The sequence below is a fragment of the Odocoileus virginianus genome, chromosome 16 (assembly GCF_023699985.2).
Source record: "Odocoileus virginianus isolate 20LAN1187 ecotype Illinois chromosome 16, Ovbor_1.2, whole genome shotgun sequence".
In the NCBI taxonomy this organism is placed as follows: Eukaryota; Metazoa; Chordata; class Mammalia; order Artiodactyla; family Cervidae; genus Odocoileus; species Odocoileus virginianus.
The window spans coordinates 33115590-33140378 of record NC_069689.1 but is presented as its reverse complement, the minus strand read 5'-3'; the positions used below and the strand labels follow the sequence as shown (position 1 = coordinate 33140378).

The 24789-nt window shown below is 39.6% G+C and overlaps 1 protein-coding gene and 1 long non-coding RNA gene across 2 annotated transcripts in view; both read left to right on the top strand.

Annotated features, from left to right (window-relative positions):
* The window catches only part of NUBPL (NUBP iron-sulfur cluster assembly factor, mitochondrial), a 238166-nt gene extending 232406 nt beyond the window's left edge, over positions 1-5760 (top strand). The window contains exon 12 of the transcript XR_011491825.1: positions 4588-5760. The gene's annotated coding sequence lies outside the window, so the exon portion shown is untranslated. The remainder of the gene's footprint in view (positions 1-4587) is intronic.
* Positions 5761-19330: 13570 nt separating this feature from the next.
* The window catches only part of LOC139038725 (uncharacterized), a 51786-nt gene continuing 46327 nt past the window's right edge, over positions 19331-24789 (top strand). The window contains exons 1-2 of the long non-coding RNA XR_011491826.1: positions 19331-19574; positions 20016-20323. This is a non-coding gene — a long non-coding RNA (uncharacterized lncRNA). The remainder of the gene's footprint in view (positions 19575-20015; positions 20324-24789) is intronic.

The following is a 24789-nucleotide window of genomic DNA, read 5'->3' as shown; positions in this document are numbered from 1 at the left end:
GGAAGTTTTTTTTAAGGGGAGTAGAGTTTTCAGAAATAGACATATATAGATATGATAACTTGATTTTCAACAAAAGTGTAAAGGTAGTTAGAAAGAGATCATTTCAGCAGTTGTACTCAGTCGAGCATCTTTTTGCCAAGAAATGAACCTTGGCTTATACCATATACATTTCCAAAAATTAAGTCAAAATGGATCATATACCTAAATGCAAAATCCAAAACTACAAAACTTCTAAAAAGAAAAGATGGGAGAAAAATCTTCATGATCTTGAGTTAAACTTGTTTAAATATGGCACAGAAAATTGCTATAAAACTGTAAAAGAAAAAGCCAAAAATTGTACTTCATAAAAATTAAAACAGCTATTTGAAACTAAAACAGCAGTTAAGGAAATTTACAGATTGGGAGAAAATATGTATGCAAAATATCTGACGAAGAATTTGTATCTAAACTATATAAAGAAATCTTATAACCTGATAATAAGAAGACAAAGATGGAGAAGCTCTATACAGTCAGCAACACAAAACCGGGAGCTGACTGTGGCTCAGATCATGAACTCCTTATTGCCAAATTCAAACTTAAACTGAAAAAAGTAGGGAAAACCATTAGGCCATTCAGGTATGACCTAAATCAAATCCCTAATGATTATACAGTGGAAGTGAGAAATAGATTTAGGAGACTAGATCTGATGGACAGAGTACCTGATGAACAATGGACGGAGGTTTGTGACACTGTATAGGAGACAGGAATCAAGACCATCCCAAAGAAAAAGAAATGCAAAAAAGCAAAATGGCTGTCTGAGGAGGCCTTACAAATAGCTGTGAAAAGAGGAGAAGCCAACAGCAAAGGAGAAAAGGAAAGATATACCCATTTGAATGCAGAGTTCCAAGGAATAGCCAGGAGAAATAAGAAAGTCTTCCTCAGTGATCAGTGCAAAGAAATAGAGGAAAACAATAGAATGGGAGAGACTAGAGATCTCTTCAACAAAATTAGAGATACCAAGGGAACATTTCCTGCAAAGATGAGCTCAATAAAGGACAGAAATAGTATGGACCTAACAGAAGCAAAAGATACTAAGAAGAGGTGGCAAGAATACACAGAAGAACTGTACAAAAAAGATCTTCATGAACCAGATAATCACAATGGTGTGATCACTCACCTAGAGCCAGACACCCTGGAATGTGAAGTCAAGCGGGACTTTGGAAGCATCACTATGAACAAAGCTAGTGGACTTGATGGAATTCCAGTTAAGCTTTTACAAATCCGAAAAGATGATGCTGTGAAAGTGCTGCACTCAATATGCCATCAAATTTGGAAAACTCAGCAATGGCCACAGGACTGGAAAAGGTCAATTTTCATTCCCATCCCTAAGAAAGGCAATGCCAAAGAATGCCCAAACTACTGCACAATTGCATTCACCTCACACGCTAGCAAAGTAATGCTCAAAATTCTCCAAGTCAGGTTTCAACAGTAAGTGAACTGTGAACTTCCAGATATTGGATTTAGAAAGCTGGATTTAGAAAAAGCAGAGGAACCAGAGATTAAATTGCCAATATCTGCTGGATCATCGAAAAAGCAAGAAGGTTCCAGAAAAACATCTACTTCTGCTTTATTGACTATGCTAAAGCCTTTGACTGTGTGGATCACAATAAACTGTGGAAAATTCTGAAAGAGATGGAAATACCAGACCACCTGACCTGCCTCTTGAGAAATCTGTATGCAGGTCAGGAAGCAACAGTAAGAACTGGACATGGAACAACAGACTGGTTCCAAATAGGAAAAGGAGTACATCGAGACTGTACATTCTCACCATACTTATTTAACTTATATGCAGAGTACATCATGAGAAATGCTGGGCTGGATGAAGCACAAGCTGGAATCAAGATTTCCGGGATAAATATCAATAACCTCAGATATGCAGATGACACCACCCTTTTTGCAGAAAGGGAAGAACTAAAGAGCCCCTTGATGAAAGTGAAAGAGGAAAGTGAAAAAGTTGGCTTAAAACTTAACATTCAGAAAACAAAGATCATCACATCTGGTCCCATCACTTCATGGCAAATAGATGGGGAAACAGTGGAAACAGTGACAGACTTTATTTTGGGGGGCTCCAAAATCACTGCAGATGGTGATTGCAGCCATGAAATTAAAAGACACTTACTTCTTAGAAGAAAAGTTATGACTAACCTAGACAGCATATTGAAAAGCAGAGACATTACTTTGCCAACAAAAGTCTGTCTAGTCAAATCTATGGTTTTTCCAGTAGTCATGTATGGATGTGAGAGTTGGACTATAAAGAAAGCTGAGCGCCGAAGAATTAATGCTTTTGAACTGTGGTGTTGGAGAAGACTCTTGAGAGTCCCTTGGGCTGCAAGGAGATCAAACCATTCCATCCTAAAGGAAATCAGTCCTAAATATTCATTGGAAGGACTGATGTTGAAGCTGAAACTCCAATACTTTGGCCACCTGATGCAAAGAACTGACTCATTTGAAAAGACCCTGATGCTGGGAAAGATTGAAGGTGGGAGGAGAAGGGGACAACAGAGGATGAGATGGTTGGATGGCATCACCGACTCAATGGACATGAGTTTGAGTAAACTCCGGGAGTTGGTGATGGACAGGAAGGCCTGGTGTGCTGCAGTCCATAGGGTCACAAAGAGCTGGACACGACTGAGCGACTGAACTGAACTGATTCCTAGCATCTTTATTTATAGTATCCAAATGCTGAAAAGAACTCCGATGTCCACCAAAAGGTGAATGGATAAACCAAACTGGCTGTAACTTGAACAAAGGAGCCTGTCTGGCTGTAGTCCATGGGGTCACAAAGAGTCAGATGTGATTTACCACTAAACCACCAACCACCACTGCAATAAAGTGGAATGAATTATTAAATCTTGAATTATTAAAACAAATTCTTAAATTATCAAATCTTAATGGCACTAAATGAAAGAGTCAGGCCAAAAAAGGCTGCAACCTGTGTAATTTTATGTGCACGCTGTTCTAGGAAATGCATACCTACTAGACTGAGTAGATCAGTGGTTGCCTGGAGATGGGCCCTGGGAAAGAATGGGTATGGAGAGAGGAATAGATTAAAAAGCAAATGAAGAAGATTTGGAAAGTGATGGAATGTTCATTAGCTTGATTGTGGTGTATACCTAGGTCAAAATTCATCAAGTTGTACACTTTAAATATGTTCGGTTTATTATGCATCAGTTATACTTCAAGAAGGTTATTAAGAAAAATGATGCATTCATGAGTTGCTTTCTGATACTGGATTATACTTTCTAGAATAGTGTTTTTATAAGAAAATAACCATTTTTAAATGACTTTAATGTCACAGTTTCCATGTATAGTTATTTTCAAATCCCTTTTTCAAAGTCTCTCTTTTTTTTTAACTAAAGATACCTCATTGAACAACGACATGAGCATTCTCTCTTGTGTTAGTCTGAGTGACTGCTGATGTTTGGAGTTCAGATTGAAACTTGTAGGTTAATCAGTTCAATTATTTGCTTTCTTTTCTGCCACGTCTGCTTGTGTTATCTGAAGCAGCAAATTGTTTTCACATTTAAAACTACGTACTTTGGTTTAAACTCTACATAGAGTATAGTATAGAACTTGGTCACAGACCAGTTTTCTAATAAACTGTTATTTAAGTAACATTTAAACCTTCAGTTTAAAATGTAATAATGCTTTGAAAACCTTGTTAAACTCTAAAATTAGATGACCTATATAAATATTGATGTGCCATGTTTTCAACTTACTAATTGAAAAGTAGCTGACTTTTACTCCCAGGAATGTCAGGTTTATAACAGATAACTTGATTACTACATAAAGGATGTTTAGTACAAAAACTAGCCTTTAATTTAAAAAGAAGACCAAAAATGGTTATGTTTTTGAAGATTTTTTCAAATTACTTTCCTACTCTTTATTATTTTTAGTCTTTTGTAGGTATTTTTAAGTTTGATAGTTGTGAGTTCTTGTTTTAGCTCATCTATACCCTGTGCCTTTGATAATTTTAATACTGTAGATTAGTTTGGACCTTTACAATAACATCAGTTACCTTTTACAAATTGAATGTATCAAGCAATAATGATTTTTTTAATTATTTAAATTGAAAAGTAAAATAGGAACAATAAATTATCTTCAACTGTATCTGTTTCAAGCATTTAAAAAAACATTTTGTAGAATATGGGTGTTGCAGCTGTTGAACTGTTGTTTAAACATTGTTTGTCACACTGTACCTAATGGATTTAATTATGGTTCACACGCTTTATTATCTCTTCGTATGGAGAACTATACAGATAATTGAAAACCACCATGAGAATGTGTTATTAGGCTGTCTTTGCTGATGAGGGTATTTTCTAATTATGTTGTAAATGTTCCTGGCAAATAAATTCTGTTAAATACTGGCTTTCTCTTATAGTTCACTAATCTAGTTACTCACCTAGATCAAGTACAAAAGAAAGCCAACATACTGAAACTAAAGGGTCTTGTTGTGACTGGACCCAAAGGTCAACAATAGTGATCAGTCTAAAATCCATTTAACATTGAGAAGAACCGATCAAAAATGTTTCTTCAACTCTTTTCCAGCCCATACTTGATCATAAGGAGCTTCTACGTTACTTGAGGACACTAACCTATCACAAAGTATATGTTTAAATGGATAAGAGCAAAACTCCAAGTACATTAATAGTTTGAGAGAAATGGCCTGGAGAAAGAAGATCTGAAATCAGGTTTGTATACTAAAAAGATGCACAACATGAGAGTGAGGAGTTAGGTTTTATTTGTGGCAGAAGGAAGACTGCAGCCCGGAGACAGCACCTCAGATAGCTCTGAGAGACTGCTCCAAAGAGGTAGTGGGGGAAGTCAATATGTAACATTTTGGTGAAGGGGGAGTTCAGTGCAAATCATGAGCTTACTTTACAAAAGGTTTTCTGCTAGTTACTAGGAGCTGGTGTCACCATGAAGAGATTTAGTGCTCTTCTAGACATGAAGAGATGCAAGGATTGGGATCATGAAATCAGTTTCTGAAAATATCTAACTAAAGACCTGTTCCACAGTTTCCGTGAAGCACAAAGTGCCTTACTTTCCACCCTGAATTCCTCTCACGGTATTTGAAGGTTGGCAGCTGCAACAACCCAGGGTTCAATCTCTGCAGAGGCAGGTGGCAAACGCCCTTGTTGTTTTTTAGTCGCTGGCAAATGCTCTTGGCAAGTGCCAATTTGTAGTTGACAGGTTTGAAGACTAGAGGGTTAAATAGGAGGAAATAATATGAGCAAAGAAATGGGTGTCAGTGGGTGGAAGGAATATGGTGTATATTGGCAATCTGTAGGAAAACTAACCCACTTTGAGATATAGTTTTGTATTTGGATGTAATGGGTAATAGGATAATAGGATGGAAAAAACTGATCCTATTACAGAGGGCCTTGAGTGACATTAAGTGCAGTGTGACCTTGAATACAACAAGTAGTCATAAGACTTTTAAAATTATTTTTTTTATCTATAATGCATGCTTTCCAGAAAAATTTAGAAGGTACAAAAAAGCATTCCATGAAAAATAATTCTGCCCTTTCATAGAGCCTAACAAACTGATTTCAAAATTTATGTGAAGAGAAAGATCAAAGAATAGCTAAGAAACTCCTGGAGTAGAGAAATCAGCAGGAGGAGGAGGAGGAGGAGGGCAACTTGCCTTACCGGATATTGAGACTTACTATAAATTTATAGTAATTAAGGCAGTTTGAAGTTAATATAGGGATAGAAAAATTGACAGCCTAGAAACAGTTTATGCACGTTTGAATATTTGATTTGTGACAAAATGAGTATTGCAGATCATTGGAGAAATATTGCTGAGACAGAAAAATAATTGGATGCCTACCTCATGCCATATAAAAATAAAAAAAAATCAAAAAAAGTAAAACTTATAAAATTTTGAAGAAAATACATGACTTTATGATCCTAGGAGTGAAGAATCTCTTAAATGATAACCTTTCATTCAAAAGGTATTCATTATAAAAGAAAAGATTGATAAATTTGGCATTACGTTAAAATTAAAAATGTCTGTTCAGTAAAGAACATCATGTAGAAATTGAGATAAATCATAAGCTGAGAGAACATATTGCAGCACCTTTAACTAGTTATTCATAAGAATTCAAGAACTCCTACAGATCAGTAAGAAAATAAAAAAAGAAAGAATAGCTTAATTGAAAACTAGACAATAGAAACAAAACAGGCATTTCACAGAAGAGAAAACATGAATGGCCCATAAACATGAGACACAGCTCAGTCCCCGTAGTAATCAGAAAAATGCAAATCAAAACCAATGAGAGGTCATTTACACTTACTGGATTGTAAAAAGTAGTTAAGTCTTATAAACCAAGTGTGAGAAGGGAAGACCCTAGTGTTAAAATGGTAAACAACCACTTGCAGAACACTTTGTTGTGATATTGCAGTCACACAAGCTACAACTCTGTTCTTGGTATTTCTTAGAGGATTTCTTACACATGTGCACCAAAAGACATACAAGAATGTTCATAGCAGCACTGCTCAGGGTAGCAAAAATCTGCAAATAACCCAAATGTCTGGCAGCAGAAGAGTGGATAAATTCATTGTAGTATGGTCACACAGTAGAATATTCTGCAGCATTGATAATGAATGAACTGCAGCTCCTTTTTAAAAATGGATGAATCTTAGAAACGTAATGTGCAAAAGGGGCAAGTTACAAAGACTATTTACAGTATGGAGATCCTATTTCAGCAATGTCTTTGCAAAGACTGCTTATAGCAATGCTATCTTACAGAGGTCAAAAATAAGCAAAACCAACTCATTTATGATTTAGCCATATAAACAAATATGATAAAATTTTCTTTAAAACCTATAGGAATCATAAACATTAAAATCAGGTAAAAAGCACTTCTACTGTAAGAGACAGGGGTGAAAGATGAACACAAAAGTAAATACATTGTTGGTAAACTGTTCTTTTTTTAATTTGGGAGGGTGGGTGGGGTCATGGATATTGTCTTGTTGCTTAACTCACTTGTATGAATTCTTTTGTGTGTATGAAATGTGACCTTAAAAATATCATTTGGAAAAAAAATGCATTTCCTCCTACTCAGTCAACGACCCATTTCCCTTCCACAGAGACTTGTTGAATAAATCCTGGGACATCCATATAGTGGAGTATAATGCAGCCATTGAGAGAGAATAAAGCACCTCCATATGTTCTGAAATGCAATGATCCCCAGGTTATGGGGCTTAAAGACAAAAGTGTATGTGGAGCTACAGTCTGCATTAAAACACACACACACACACATATGTATGTGCCAGGTATCTCAGTAAGATTACTAAGAAACTGGCTCTCATAAGTTCCTGACTCTTGAAGTGACTTAAATGGAAGCCGTATTTTTAAAAAGCTGATTCAGCCATATGTCAGAAGTGAGGTGACTGTGGAAAACTAGGGAGACCAGCTGGAAAACCATCACAGTAATACCACCTGCGGGAGCCAAGGCTGCAAAAGGACGATGGAAGAGCGTGGGGAGTGAAACGTGTATTTGGGTGCTGTGAATGATTTAGCAGGGCATCCTGCCGAGTTGCTGTTGCCAAAACCCAGCAGTCTAAAAAGTCACGTGAAACTACATTTTTAATCTGTTGAATTCAATTTATTTCGTTATCCTATTTATGACCTGTTGAATTCAAGATGTAGTTGTGGAATGCCACAGCCCAAATAGATGGTCTTCAGGTTTTGTGGAATCTCCTTTTTGCATTAAAGCCACAAAGGAAGAAATCACTACAGAATATCAAATTCTTCCTGATTTACTCTACATAATATATTTTGATCTCTCATCCTGAGGAGGACTTAATTTATACATCTATGGTGAGATTATACAAATGTGTGCTTACTAATGTGCCCTATGTAGCAATGGCAAAGATACCCTCCTAACTGGATATTCTAAGAAGTGCTTTGAAGGCAGAATGTACTCTTAATACCTATAGGTAAATTCAATGAAAATGTTGTAAACATTTCAGCTGGTTTTCTTCTACCCAGCTGCATTATGATACGAATTTCTCCATGTGTATCCACAGTTACGAATTGTTGAATTTTCTTAAACGTCTCATCAATCATTGGCATGCCCATATTTTTACTCATTTCCAGTGGAATCTGCTGGCAAGCTAAAATAAAAATAGCCCTATCCACTTTTTCTTCTCTTCGTCTCATGCTGCTTTTCTTCTGCTCTTACCATCATCACTCTTCCCACAGTTGCTCTTCTAGTCAAAATGAAGCTGGCAGCTAGTTGTGTGCAGGCATATTGATTGTAATGTTGTGTGTGTGACTCTCTGCTGTCCTGTTTTTCCTGAACCTCAGATGCAGTCATCGCTCTGACCAGTACAAATCAATTACTACTTGTTGAAGTACCTGAGTCTTTGAACATCTGTTGTCCTTTACATCATCAATGGGACTCAAAAGACATCCACTTGAAGGTTTTTCTCTCATACCACAGGGATTTTCTAAAACTTGTGTTATTTCCTGTGGCCCAGAGATTGTTTCATTTTCCTGCAAGAGGAGGAAAAAAGGGATCTAAGTGCTTCCTGTGATTGCATAAAGTTTATTTTCGGAACAAAATTCTGTGTTTTTTTTTTTTTTTTAATTACATCCAGTTTTCCTTGCTGAAGAATTTATAGGGAATGTTGGTTGATGTTTGCTCCTTTTTTGCACCAAGGAAGTGTTTCTTTTTACTGATTAGAAAGTTTTAAAATAAATATCCTGTGACTCTCTAGTTCAAATGTCTTGTGGAGGGAAAAAACATTGCTCTGAAAAAAAAATCTATCTCCTTATTCTTTGGTTAGTGTTCAGACTATTGCTTGAAACAGTCAACATTATTTAGTCTCCCTCTGCACTAACCAATTTTTATAAATAGTTTACATAAAAATCACCAATAAACAAAAATGTCAAAACCTTTTATTAGTTTGCATCTTTTTATGGTGAGGAAAGAATTTTTACTGTCTTGAATTAGCAAGTAATTATTTTCTGTAGAATCAGGGAGATTTCTTATCCTTTCTAGGGAGGAATTTTCATATAAACAAGCTTTTTATATTTATCTAAAACTTCCAATTAATTACATTTTGCAATAAATATTTTTTAAAATGAAGATTCATAGTAATCACTTACTGTTAGTAAAGAATAGGACACAGGAGCTATTTAGTCAAGTTGCTTTTTTATAAATGAAACATTGAAAAGAATAGGAAAATATGCCATCTAAGTGTTTAGGCTGGAACCTGTATAACCCACTTTCATTTCTGCATGATGGTTTTATTGCCATGCTTTTTAGAACACCACTTTAGTGTTCTGATTTTTTAGAAACAAGTGTGTATGTGACTTGCTTGCACATTTTCTGAGACCATATTTTCCAAATGCAGAATTAGGTACTGCCACCTCAGTTTTGGTTTCACTTCACAACTCTGTTAATAAAAATCCTTGTTACAAACTAATGTCCCTTGACAATTCCTAGCAGCCCTAACATGTTACTATTTTAAGCAATGAATGAAAGTGGTATCAATTCCCATGTAAATAAGAACATTAGTCACCATCTCCAAAACTGGTTTGAGGAAGATGGAGAAAGTAGATTTCCTAATGAAATGAGAGACCAAATTGTCAGTTTATCCATGCGGGAAAGTACCTTACAAATATGAATTTCTTTCCCTCTATTTTTTCCGTAAATTGGTAAGCCTGTAAGGTACCCATTTTCTTGGGTGGAAGAAATAGGTTTGGAAAGTTCAGTGAATTTGTCTAGGTAAGACTGTTAGAGAAAAATATACCCAAAGAATCTCAGGAATCATGATAAGCATTTATTAGCTGGAACGGTCCATGATATTAAATGGATATCAACTGATGGGGATAAGATTCTACTCACATTACCCTATATTAGAATTTCTTTGCTTTACTCTGGAGTACTGAGTGTGAACTTGAAGGGAAATTGTAATTCAAACAGCTGCACCAGATAGAATAACCCTAAGTGGTGTTCTTGTTGAATGAAATATTAATCAAGAATGTAATTTTGATTCATTTCTTTTATTCATTTACTATTTGACTTGTCTAAAAGAGTTTTGTTTTATAGCTTTAAGGAAATATTTGCTTTCTTCCAACTCCATTGCTCTGTTATTGTTTTTAAATAAATACTGGGAGAAGCCTTCAAGAGAGGCTGGCATCTGGGAGGAATAAGGAGTTTGCTTCTTGATTTGCCCACTGTGGAGGGTAGTGGGGAGGAAGTGTGGAGTGCTTGAAGTGCTTTAGTTTGCTCGGCCATCTGGTCATCAGGAAAATGCTATGTTTTCAATTTCACAGTGAGTGAGGAGTTTATTAAAGAGGAGAGCTTTTAGTTAAAGAAAGCAAGGAATCATATTTTGTGTCTGCCACTAAGAGCTTCAGCTTGCTTAATTGTGAAAAGAAGGGTCACATGTGGACAATTCTGCCCATCAGTATGACTCTAATGATGCTTTTGTTTCTATTACTGGTGAGAACTTGAAGACAGTGGTTTGGAAAAATGAGCAAATGTGCAAGGGTATACACCTGGGATAGAGTTATTCCAGTCCCATAAGGTCTCTCCCCATTTCCATACACTCTTTATGAAGGGAATAAAATGAGCCAAAGGGGTGAGATTTTCTTAGGCCAAAGAAAGAAATCAGAGCTTAAAGTTTACTGCCAAAGTGTCTGATCTAAGTATCAGTTGGAAAGCTATGAATCAAGTGTAATTGATCAACATCCATCAACTCTTCTACTTATTGAACTACTTTATGCTTTAAAAGTTAAAACCAGGCTCGTGTTTTATTTACCACTTTTTAAATAAAGCATTAAGTTCAAGAGAGGCTGTAGGGGGAAAATCAAGACTAGGAAAAGAAATCAATGCAGAAAGCACGCCTTTGCACTAAACATTGAGACTGAAAGTCTGGCAATGGGCGGTGGCCCACAGAAAATGAAGAGCTTGGAGGTGGGTCCACCTGTTGCCACCTGTTGTCATCTTTCCAAGTAATTAATACAGTTCTCTGAAGCTACCTGAATTAAACCTTGAAAGCTCAAATCCCGGGATGCGATTTAGACTGAGCAGCCTAAAAGTTTTTAAAGGATTTGTAGAACCTGCCGTCCCATAGGAAAGTGCAGTTTGTTTCATTAAAGGTACAGCTAATCACTGTGAATAGGAAGAAATTTTCCTGACCTTTGAAAGAGACTATTGCCCAGAGGGTCTTTGGTTTATTAGGAGTGTCTGTCGAGACGAGAATTCTTTTTGGCTTCATTTGAAGGTGCCGGTATGGAAAGAGGAGGAGGAAGATAAGGAGTGGATTGCCCTTCCGAGAAGGGCAAGAAGAATGAAATGTGCAATGGTTTGAAGCTTGAGAATTTAGTCGGGATCCAGACTACAGATGAGAAGGTCAGTGTGGCTGAGGCTGGGCTGGGCTGGGGCTGAGTAGAGGTTAGCTAGGAAGGGGTGAAGGGCCAGGTTGTGAAGGGCTTCCTTCCACTCAAAGGAGCTGGACTTTCCCTACCGGTGATAAGGAGCCCTTAAATGTGAGCTGCCAGATCTGCTGGCACGCTAGCTCACAGCCTTCTCTCCGTTCCCCCACGCTCACTGAGTGTACTGCTTCAGTATGCATGTGCAGACAGCCCTACAAGCACCTGAGCCTCAAAACCTTTTTCAGCTTCCACATTCTCTGCCCCCACTCCTCTGACTTTGTTCTCGTTCGGTCTGCTCTGCCTGAAATCTGAAAGTCCCCTAATGTGAGTTTAGTTATTTACCATTCTTCCTGTTCCCACACTCTGTTACCTTTAGTGAACTTTGCAGGACTTCTGATGGCTTGATGTCCCTTCACCCAGTCCTTCCTCTCTCTCCAGATTTATCTTTTGTATTAGTCAGGGTTCCTCAGAAAAGCAAGAAATAGGGCAGTGACCAATATACAGGCTAATTGAACAGCAACATTCTCTCTCTCTCTTGATATGTAAAGAGAGGGGTTTTGAGGAGTTGGCTCAAGTGATGATGGAGGTTAGCAAGTGCAAAATCTGCAGGGTGGGCTAGTAGGCTGGAGACCCATGGAAAACTGATGTTGCAGTTCAGAGGCTGTCTGTTGGCAGAATTCCTTCTTGCTTGGGGGAAGTCAGTCTTTTGTGCTATTAAGGCCTGCAGTTGATTGAATAAGGTCCACCCACCCACGTTATGGAGGACAATCTGCTTTACTCAAAGTTTACTGATTTAAATGTTAGTCTCATCTGAAAACATCCTCACCAAAACATGCAGAATAATGTTTTGACCAAATATATGGGCATCGTGGCTCAGCCAAGGTGAAACAGAAACATCATCGCATCTTCCTTTCTTCTCCAGTCTAGACTCACACAGTAAATGGCTCATTTGCTTCTCCCTCACTCCCTTCTTTTGTATAATCGCTAGACGCTACTTTGTTCTTGCCAGAGCTCTTATGACTTCTGCTGTTGGCTTCCTCTCCTCCTGAAACTGCTCAGCAACACTGTAGAAAACCACACACTCAAGTGTAAGGCTGCTACAGCAGATGTGTGGTTTCCAGCTTCAGTGAGGTCCTCGGGGCTCCTGGGTGCTGCTTGTATGTCCCTGGTCAACAGCCTTTCCATTCCCATAGAGGCTATTTCAGATGTCTGCAGTTCTGGGGCGTCTCTTACGCAGCCCAGTCACTCTTCCTCATTAGAGGAGCTCACCTGTTACAACGCAGTGGAAACGTGTGTGTTGAGCATGAACGACCTCGACGTGCTGCTCTGCTCCGTGTCCGAATCATCTGAACGATCTTGGCTTGCCCACATTAAGAGATTACTGAGAGCAGACAAAAAGCCCAGCAGGCATTCACACTTTGTCTTCAGAACTCATCCAGAGCAACTCTGTCTCTTCTCACTTTTGACTTTCCTGGCACCTTGACTCCTTGCCCCACATCTCCATCCTCTAACTCCCATTTTCCAGTTTGTCTCCGTTGTTCTCGATCAGTTGCTCAGTCATGTCCAACTCTTTGCAACCCTATAGACTGCAGTATTCCAGGCTTCCCTGTCCTTCTCCATCTGTCCGAGTTTACTGAAACTCATGTCCATTGAGTCGGTGATGCCATCCGATCATCTCATCCTCGGTCGTCCCTTTCTCCTGCCCTCAATCTTTCCCAGCATCAGGGTCTTTTCCAGTAAATTGTCTCTTTGCATCAGGTGGCCAAAGTATTGGAGCTTCAGCTTCAGCATCCATCCTTGCAATGAATATTCAGGGTTGATTTCCATTAGGATTGACTTACTTGATTAACAAGTGGCTTAGTTTGAATTCAACTTGCTGGCTTTGACCTTCATGCTTCTCAAGGTCACATGCTCTGGGGGCTGCTCTACTCAGGGAGGAGGGAAGTGGCAGTGATGAGAGAGACCTACATTCAGTTCCTGAACCTGTGGCTCAGCCAGACTACATGTTACTCAGAACTGCAGAGTCCCTCCGGATTTTGATGGCTCCACATTCAACATGACACCCTGTAGTTCTCACTGTGAGTCTCTCTGCAGCCAGCCAATGCTTGCTGCAATTATCAATTCCCAAGGGAACTTCCTGACATCTGGTTTATCAGTGTACCAAGAAATGGTTGGAAAAAAAGTATTACAGTAAGTTCTGGTCTCTGTGGAGAGGACATCTAGTTTGGCTGTCCTTCAGACTCACATGTTCCACCCATATAGGCCAGAAATAGCTCACTACCTAGGACTCTTTGAAGGACAGAGATCATTGCCACCTCCTCCTGACTTCCCTTGCCTCCTCTTTGATGGTCCACTCCATCTTTCAACTTTGCATGCTAAATATCCACCTCAACTCTTGTGTCTGATCTAGTAACTCAGGGTGGTAAATCAAATGGAATTTAGAAATGGTAGGATATGGTATCTGGATGTGGTTGGGCAGATGGTACCAGTCATGGAGACATGACAGTAGAAAGGAGGAGCAGGGTGTTTTAGGAGGAGGATGACAACTGGCTTTGGCCATGTTAACCTTCAGAGGCCTGTGGAACATGTGATCATTGTGACATCTTGACGGGTTTTTATTAGGCCTTTATCATACAGCCTGACACACCCTTCCCTTGAGGCCATGTGAGTTCACATTTCATCTTATAGGTTGCTAAAACAACCTAGACTGATCACCTAGTCTCCATCATTTAGTCAAGGAGGGATTTATTGTGTGTAACTGAAAAGACCCTGTTACAACAGGAATACATACACAGAGCAGAGACAGGTCCCAGCTTGTGGCAGTGCCAGCCACCCCTCGGTCTCTGTCCTAGTCTCTCGTCATCTTTGCCCAGCTGTTGGTGGTCTGAGGTTTACCCCTGAGGAAAAGATTCAGATGCTAGTGAACCAGTAGTGAAGTGCTGGAATGCATGTTTTTAAAAAAAGTATTCATTGGAACATGATTGCTTTACAACATTGTGTTAGCTTCTTCTACGTAGCAGTGTGAATCAGCTATATGTATACACATATCCCCTCCTTCTTTAGGCTCCCTCCCATCCCCCTACCCCACCTGCCTGTAATATACCTTTATAGTTACTGACCACTCATTTTATTCTTTGGGTCAAATGCAGAGTTTCTGCAGAGCTATTAAGTAAGGTTTATCAAAAGACCTCTGTTTCTTCATCAGTTAACCTGAGCAAGTAATAAAATTGCTCCTTCAGATGCTAGCCAGCAAAGTGGAGAACAGGCATCTGGAAGGATCAGAACTGTCATCTGCTATTTGCAGTATTGGTTGGCATCAGAAACAGGCATGGAAGAAAACGTGCTGCTACGTCTCCCAAGTCGTATCTCTAGACGGGGAAACTGGCTCATTTCCCATATAAAGGCCTACTATTGAAAGGCCACTTATGAATCCATGATGGCAAGTGCTGTGTGTGTGTGTGTCTGTGTGTGTGTGAGGATCTTGCAGACCTCTTTACCATTAGAATGATAGGGACAGGAAGGCAGCTCTGTGTCCAACCTGGAGCTCAGAAAGGTGGCTGGGCTTCAAATAGAGTTTGGGAGTCATTACAGTCTGGTGGAGGTTGGAGCATTTTTTTTTTTTTCAGGTAACTTTTTTATTCTTCAACTCCCAAATTCCTTAATTTCAGTATTAGAAATTCATCTTCTCCTTAACTGTGCAGAGATTCAGTAGTCATGTGACGCTTTAAAATAAGGAGTATTGAGGTATTTTTTCCATTATTACAGTTGTGAATAACCACTGCTATAAGGTATGTGTGTGATAATCGTTCGGTTGTGTCAGACTCTTTGCAGTCCCATGGACTGTAGTCCACCAAGCTCCCCTGTCCGTGGAATTCTGTAGGCAAGGATACTGGAGTGGGTTGCCATTCCCTTCTCCAGAGGATCTTCCCAACTTAGGGATCAAACCCAGGTCTCCTGCATTGAGATGGATTCTTTACCGTCTGAACTACTAGAGAGTTATAGGGTATAAATAAGTATAAATAACCTTTTTAAGTGGAAAAATAAATGGACGGAACACTGAAATTTTTAGAGAAATTTTTAAAACTATTTTTGTTAATTTCAGAAAGATTGGTGAGGTTTCTGAATGTTTTACAAGGAAATCTTTGAAGAGTTCGTAGTCACCAAACACAGAGGCAATAGAATGCATAGAAAAATGGACAAGTCCATTGTCCTACTTTTTAAGTACGAAAGTAAATCTAAAGGTGCAACCAGTACAGAATTACAGAGAACTACGTGAATGAACAAATGGATGGATGAAAGTATGAATCATTATCACCTTAAGGGTAAGTTAAACTCTTTGGGATGTTCCTTATCTTTCTCAGCCTACTTAGAAATGAATGGATGATGCTTCTTTAGTGCCCCAGAGTTTTTCATTACTTCTAATCCCAAAGTAAAAGATGATAGTTCCAATATGACTATTAATTCATTAGTTAACTTGCATTATTTTGTCAAGTGCCATCAAGAAATTGCTGTCAGTCACCCAGTTTTCTTTTTTCTTTTCCTCTGATGTACAGAGCTGCTCTTGGTAATATATGCTTCTCATCAGATTATACTGATCTGCAAGAGAACTGGTGTCCTGGGGCCAGGTGACCAGACTTTTCAAGGCTGGTGGCAGTAGATCTTACATTGGTAAAACCAAATGTGTTTTGCTGGGAGTATTGATAAAATGATTCATTTTTACTGAGGGCTATTCACATTAATAGATGGTCAAATACAAGAAGCAAAATAAATATGGATGATCCTGGCATTACTGCCTCTGACACTTTTTTTATTACTTTAATATTTTTCTGTACAGTCTGTAGGTGTGGATAGATGCCAGGCTGACAATTTTGCTATGCCTCCCAGAATTATACTTATTAGTTTTATGTATTAATTCTTAAAGGAGAAGATATTTTTCTATATGAAGATGTGGTGCTTCAACTTGGTGATGTGACTGCTGCTTTCTAAATACAGTAGTTTAGCATATGCAGATGATACCACTCTAGTGGCAGAAAGCAAAGAGGACCTAAAGAACTTCTTGATGAAAGTGAGAGAGACAAGTGGAAAAGCTGGCTTAAAACTCAACATTCAGAAAACTAAGATCATGGCATCCGGTCCCATCACTTCATGGCAAACAGAAGAGGAAAAAATGGAAACAGTGACAGATTTTGTTTTCTTGGGCTCCAAAATCACTGCAGACAGCAACTGCAGCCACGGAATTAAAAGACGCTTACTCCTTGGAAGGAAAGCCATGGCAAATCTAGACAGCATATTAAAAAGCAGAGACATCACTTTGCCAACAAAGGTCCATATAGTTAAAGGTATGGTTTTTCCAGTAGTCATGTATGGTTGTGAAATTTGGACCATAAGGAAGGTTGAGCCCTGAAGAATTGATGTTTTCAAATTGTGGTGCTGGAGAAAACTCTTGAGAATCCCTTGGGCAGCAAGGGGATCAAACCAATCAATCTTAAAGGAAATCAACCCTGAATATTCACTGGAAGGACTGATTCTGAAGCTGAAGCTCCAACAGTTTGGCCACCTAATGAGACCAGCTGACTTATTAGAAAAGACCCTAATGCTGGAAAAGATTGAGGACAGGAGGCGAAGGGGCAACAGAAGATGAGATGGCTGGATGGCATCCCCAACTCAATGGACATGAGTTTGAGCAAACTCCGGAGATAGTGAAGGACAGAGAAGCCTGGTGTGCTGCAGTCCATAGGGTTGCAAAGAGTTGGACATGACTTAGCAGCTGAACAAGAAAGCAAAATATGCAGATAAATTGAAATTTGGAATTATTGAAATCTTCCTAAAACAAAATTTTTATAATTCTCTGCCTTAATAAACTATATTCAGTATAGCCCTTTTATCTTCTATATTTCATCTTGCTTCGGGACATAAAGGATCATTTATACTTCTATTATAGAGCTATACATATGTATATATACATACATGGAGGGAGAAAGTCATTTATGTCTCTTTATCTTCAGGTTTTAGCCCCAGAATTGCGTTTGAAACAGTAGCTAAAATCCTTTTTTTATCCAGTGTTTTTTTCTGGTTGTCTCTTAATCCAAGCGCTCACTGAGCCCTGCCCCAAATTCAGTTTCACTGGAAATTTAGTTATTTGAGGTTTTAAAATCAATGTTGATCCTTTTTTTTTCCAATTTCAACTGGAAATCATACATTTTAATAAGATATGCTTATGTTACTGACTAAACCAAGCAAATAATTATCTCCTGAGTTCTACAAAGCAAACATTTTTAAGCAAAATCCTAAATTAGATTACTTGAGATTTGAATCTATCTGCTGGTTGAATGCTATGATCATCTCCATCTTTCTCCTAAGTCTTCATTCATTGTTCAGGCAATGAATATTCATTGAGTGTCTACAACCTGTCAGACAGCACATGAGATGCTGGGGACACACGGATAACAATGCACAATTTTGCTTTCAGTGTACTTATAATGCTAGTGGGATTTCAGGCAGGGGTTCTCTCCTCAGCATCACTGGCTGATAAGATCAAGACTGGGTTTCAAGTTCATTGTTCTCTCAGTCAATAAAAAAAAAAAGCAAAATTTTAGCAGCCTTCCTGAAAAATTCAAGCTCTCTGGCTGTGAAAGTTTGTCGGGAGATGTTGACGGTATGAGATGAGTGGTTTTCAAATTCTAGCATGCCTAGAATTACTGGTTCAGTCAGATCAGTTCATTCGCTCAGTCGTGTCTGACTCTTTGTGACCCCATGAACCGCAGCACGCCAGGCCTCCCTGTCCATCACCAACTCCCGGAGTCCACCCAAACCCATGTCCATTGAGTCGGTGATGCTTGCTGGGCCCCACCCCCAAGATTCTGATGCGGTAGGTCTGGAGTTGGAGAGAGTGGGGTGGTTTGCACTTCTAAGAAGTCCCCAGGTGATGCAGATGATGCTAGTATGGGGGCTACACTTTGAGAACCACTGGTCTAAAGTGTTTTCTTCCTTAACAGGCTGTCCTTCTGGTGATGACAGTGACATTAATAGTAACAAACATAGAATAGCTCACACCTAGTGAGTTCTTGTGGATTATCAGGTATTCTGCCCTTTTACATCTATCATTACATTCATTTCTCACACAACTTAATGAAATAGTTGTGATCACTACACTCATTCTGTAGGTGAGGAAACAAACATTTGGAAAGGTTAATTAATTTGCCCAGAGTTAGTAAGTGCCCAAGGCCAGGATCTGAACTTAAGTCTTTCTGACACACATCTATGCCCCAGCCACCACACTATTCTGCCTTCCTATGATGGCCAGCACACCTGGGCAGTGACAGTACTATCCTGATCTCCTTGGGGGACACCAAAGAGATATCTCTCAGGCCTGTCTTCACATGTGCCTGCACCTAAGGGTGTTCCGAGTACATAGCCCTGTGGCCGTTAATCAGTTCAGTCGTGTCCAACTCTTTGCAACCCCATGGACTGCATGCAGCAGGGGCTTCCCTGTCCATCACCAGCTCCCAGAGCTTGCTCAAACTCCTGTCCATTGAGTCAGTGATGCCATCCAACCATCTCATCCTCTGTCGTCCCCTTCTCCTCCTGCCTTCAGTCTTTCCCAGCATCAGGGTCTCTTCCTGATGTGAGTCAGTTCCAAAGTAATGGAGTTTCAGCTTCAGCATTAGTCCTTCCAATGAATATTCAAGACTGATTTCATTTAGGATTGACTGGTTTGATCTCCTTGCAATCCAAGGGACTCTTGAGAGTCTTCTCCAACATCATAGTTCAAATCATCAATTCTTCAGTGCTCAGCTTTCTTTATAGTCCAGCTCTCACGTTCATGGGGAAGAGCAGAACTTCCTTTAGTCATTTATTCTAGTGACTAAGAAGCTTTTTGCAATGGAAAATTTTCTTTTTAATTGGATGAAATGCCTCCATTTTACATATTTTAAAAGCCTTTAAATCACCAGGAATTAGATAACCGTAGCACAGCACATCCAGTTGAACTGACCTCAGCTCTAGATGAAACAAGATTTGACAGTGAGGGCTAGAACAAGGTTTGCTTTTTCCCAAAGGTCTGCAGGGGAATTCCTCCCAACTCCTAACCTGGCATCCAGCTCTTCTCCTGCCCACCAACCCTGGAGAGCCCTTTCAGGTGGACTATTATTATAATAATATGATTTTATTATTATAGAACATAGATGCAGAAAACAACATAGAGTGATGGTGTGATTTAATTATTCTGAGGTGAGAGTACTTTTCAAATCAATAAATAGAACTTTGTCACCCACTATGATGGCTAATTGTATGTGTCAGCTTGACTGGGCAAAGAAATGTTCTTATGTTAATATTGCCCTAATCATCTAGGTTGTTCAAAACTCATGCTCAGGAAAGGTTCTTAGGAATAGGATTTACTTGACTGGTAAAGCATGCTGTATTTCTGAGTGTGTCTGTGAGGATGCCTCTGAAAGAAATTAGTTTTTGAATCAGTAGACTGAGTCAAGAAGATTGCCCTTAGCTTATTTAAAAACTTTGATGTGTCTTTAAGTCTTTTTTAACTTACAGATTCCCTTTCTTTTCCTTAAAATTTATGCAGAAGACTCCGGGCCATTTGACCTTTAGAGCTGCCCCAAATCTAGCATCATCCCGTCCAGTCAGAGCCTGAACAGAACAAGAAGGCAGAGGACGTCTGGCTTTGCTCTCTGCTTAAACCAAAACAACCATCTTCTCCTGCCCTTGAATGCTGGCGCTCCTGATTCTCAGGCTTTGGGACTCAGACCAGGATGTACACCATTGGTCCCATGATTCTCAGGCCTTCAGACTTGGGCTGGATCACACCACTGGCTTTCCTGTTCTCTAGCTTGCACGTGGTAGATCGTGTTACTTCTTGGCCTCCACAATCACGTGAGTCCATTCCTGTAATAAATCTATATATGTGTATTTGTATGTATCTATAAATATCCTGTTACTTCTGTTTGTCTCAAGAACGCGGACTAATACACCCACTTGAAGTCCCACCTTCCCCACAAAAGTAACCATATCCTGACTTTACTGTAATCATTTAACTGCCTTTTTTATTGTTCTGTATATGTGCCTGCCTTAGCACTGTGGTTTAGTTCTTGCTCATTTAAAAAATTTGAGGTGTCTTTAAGTCTCTTTTAATTTACAGATTCCCTCTCTTTTCCTTAAAATCTATATAGAGGAGTCCAGGCCACTGGACCTTTAGTGTTTCCCCAAATCTGGATTGTGTTGATTGCAATCTCTTGGTGCAGTACAACGTGTTCCCCTGACCTCTCTATTTCCTGAGAATTGGCAACTAGGTCCAGACACTGGATCAGACTCACTTTGGCAAAATTGTAGATGGTATTTGGCAAAATCTTAGGAGGTACATGGCATCTGGTTGTCTCTCTTTTAGTGATAGGAACAACTTTGGTGCTATAATGTGTACATCTTTTAACTCATTAGAGTTGCACAGTGATGCTATCTTAACTCTATCCTTTCTTTCTATTAGTTGGGATACATTGTAGAGAGATTCTTCATTACTATTGATTAATCAGTGGTATACTTCACATAGGGAAAGAAGGATAAATGCTTGATTCTTGCCTTTTATTTACATTATTTCCCTATCATACTTCAAAGGTGACCAGTTCCTTTTTTAAAAGATTATTTAAGAACTTACGGATTTAAACATATTTATAGGTTTAAAAACATTGCATTTATTATCATTATTGAAACTCAGATTATCACATCTATATAAAATCACCACATTGCACATGAAATCTTCCATTATTCTAATGAGCCCCAGGTTCCTTTCAAGAGGAATTATATTTTAAAGCCATATCTAGTTCTGCTGGGTCGTCTGTTTCTAGGCCTTTTCAGTGGACACAGCTAGGAAAGATATGTCTGCAGATACATACATACATCTATACATCTATTTCACATCTCGTCTTTCCCCTATTTTTTATTAGTTGCACTTTGCCTACAGTATTTCTTAGCCCTCCCACAGTCTTTGCTCCACATGTAAAATATACCATATGTGTGTCCACCATCAGTCCTTACATCAGTGTCACCCTAGCCATCTAGGTTGTCTGAAGCCCATCCTCAGGAAAGGGTCTTAGGAATAGTATTGCCTAAGTCCTTGCATGTTGCAGAGTTTGTCTGTGCCCTTTATACTTGAAAATAACTCCTGCTGGATATTACATCCTTGATTCATACTTTCTTTGACTATCTTAAATATGTTACCCCATTTCCTTCTGAGAAAAAGCATTGCTGTGGGTAAAACCGAGTGGCAATTTCATTTTCTTTCCCTCATAATTCATCTGTTCTTTTTTTCTGGGTGTCTGAACAATTTTCTCTTCCTGTCTCTTCCTTTTCCTTCCAGATACAGCCTCATATTGATGATTTGGGGTTGATATTCTAAGGTACATACTGTGTTTTTTTTTTCAATATGTATTTCAAATATATGTGTGTGTGTATATATATGTATATATGTATATATAAATTTTTATTTAATTTGTCTGTGCTCAGCAGCATGTGGGACTTTAGTTCCTTAAGTAGGGATCAAACCTGCACCTCCTGCATTGAAGCATGGAGTCTTAACACTGGACCTCCAGGGAAGTCCCTATATTTTTCACTGTAGAAGATTTTTTCTTGAGTTATAGTTTTTAGTAGTTGTTCTTTCACTTTGACTTCTCTTCTGCGGGGACTCTTCCCTATACATTCACACTCCCTTGTGTGTCTTTAATATTCCTCATTTTCTCTTGCTGTCTTTTTAACTCTTTTCTTCATTTCTTTTTGGTTCTTAAAATGTTTCTCTTTTTCATATTTTCTTTCTCTAGGGACATTATTGTGTATATTCATTCTATATTCCTTCTAGTTTACTCTTCATTTCTGAAATTATTTTATTTCTAATTTGTATGAGTTCCGTCACCTCGTTTGTGAGCTCTTCTAATTTTGATTGTTTTTTCCAAGTCTCCTATTATTTCCTTAATGCCTTTGAACTCATTTTAAAGTAATTAGGTTACAGTTTTGTACTGTATCATGGATGTGTCTTTCTGGCTTGCTTTCCTTGCCTGTGGGATGCTTCTGAGTTCCTTATTTTCCTTTTTTTAATCATTATCTATATGGTATGTACCTTGGTATTTTCCTATAGCTCATTCTTAGTGAAACTAGTTTTTCTCAACTTTAGGATGAGGCAGGGGGTTAAACAAAGTGTTTCTTCCTCACAGAGCACTTCTCTTGTTGATTTTGTGTCATGTTCAAACATATGGCAGCTTCCGTTCTCAAACTGGTCTTCCATATCTCCCAGTGAAAGCCGAAGGCTGTACTGTGGTTTTCCTGTTCTTGGGTCCGTAAGTCAGAACCCCGTGGCTTCCCACTTCTTCCTCCTGCACAGATGGGCTACCATGCAGGTCTTGTGAGTGTTGGTTTGTCCCCACCCATTTATATTTTGGGGTGCATGGGGACACCTTGTTGTCCAGTTTTGTTTTAAATGTTGTCCATAGCCTTTTGCTTCTCCAATTTTCCAGAATCCTGCCGTACAAAGGAGCTCTTGATCGATGTTTGCCCAGTTTCCTTCTCCTTGGGAGCAGGGAGAAGCATTTTAACCTCCCTGCTGAAGACATTTAAAAGTGCTTCTGATGGAGGACTCTCTCTTCTCCTTAGCCTGCTTAAGCCTTTTTTTCCTCTCCCTGGGCAGATTTTAGCAGGATGGAAGGGAAAACAGGTATGCGTTAGAGCCTCACAGTGTGACAGAACCCTTTCATGCCTTGCTCTCCATGGGACCAAACTGAAAGGTGACTGAGCAAGCAGAATGTTTCAGAGATGAAAGTTGTTTCTGTTCCAGATGAAGCTTTAGTGACTCATTCTTAATAGGGGAGACTCATTTATTTATTTATTTATTTTTTGGGGGGAGACTAATTTAAAATACAGTTTTTCTAGGGCTGATACTATGCTTCCAGGCAGCACCAGGCACCGCTAGGGGAAGCCAGCACTGTGACCAGAGAAGCATTTTTAACGCTTGTATTCACATGGTGAAAACTGGAGAGGTCTACAATTTTAACCCTATTCTAAAGACCAGTTTGCTGAGTATAAAATCGCAGCAACCCACCCAAGGCGGCTTTCCTCACTCTTGCTTCTGGAAGAGGGCAGTTGCATGGCTATGTCAGCCCTCCTTCCTCCCTGCCTGGCAGGTCGTGTGCCCTCCCTGGGTCAGTGAAGGACTGTCCACTCGCTAGGCTCTGCAGTTTTTCTCTGCAGGTGCTGGACATCCTTGGAAATCCAAGTGCTGTCCTGCTTGAGGCCATCGCTGACAGCTGGGGCTCCTTGTGAGTTTCAGACCAGGCCAAGGCCTCCTGTGATTGGCATTTCTTTTATTAGCCAGGAGCCTACAAACAATCAGCCCTTCTACCGCAAGCCAGCATTCGGTGTTTGGCTGGAAAGTGTCTCTTGGTGACCTTTATTTGCATTGGCCTGCAGATAATAAGTTTCCTTAGTGAGCAGGAGGTGGGGGGAGGTAAAGGGCATATGTGAAGCCTAAGTATTAGCTGTGAGGACTTAAGTATAGGATGTGCAGCCCGCGCTGGCAACCTCAGTTCCGCTGCCCTTTAGGAAGGGGACAGTGACTGTGTCATTAGCCACTCTGGCCAAGCACCACCCCGGGGGTCCTTACAAGTTGAAAGAATTTTGCGATTGTACAGCCAGTATCCTTCAAAGGTCCCTAAAGCAGGAGACCACACCTGGTAACCATGAAAGAGATAAAGCTTTGCCATATCATAGGCAGCCTGTTGGCAGCCTGCAGATGAGTTTTGTTTGGACTTCAGAAAATTTTTTAAAAATTTTACATTTCCTGTCATCATTGAAATATCAAGAGACTTCATGTTTCTTTTTTTTTTTTTTAATATCAAACTCTGGCTTCTCTTAGAGAAACCATAGATGTGGCAACAATCTGCTGGCACTGAGTGGCAGCTGCCTCCTAACCTAGGGGCCTGGGAGCATCCTGTTGCCATAGTCCCCCCTCTCTCCTCTGACATCATTTTTGCTCTTTCTTCTGGATTATTCTCATCAGCATACAAACCTAATGTTATCTCTCTGTTAAAAGCCGTCAACCTTTTCTTGACTCCGCTTTCCCTGCCAGTGCTCCTTCACATTTCTTTTCCCCTCTTTGCAACAGAAACTCCTCAAAATGTGCTCACACTCACACTGTCCATCCGCCTGCTCCCATCTTCTCTGCCATGCTCCCCAGTCAAGCCCTGGTCTCCCCGTCTCCACCACAACACAGCAGAGGACGCTGTGTCTCAGGTTTCCTCCAAGTCAGCCCAAGAGCCTCCTGTGATGCTGGCCCTCGGTTCTTCTCACGCTCCATTGCTCAG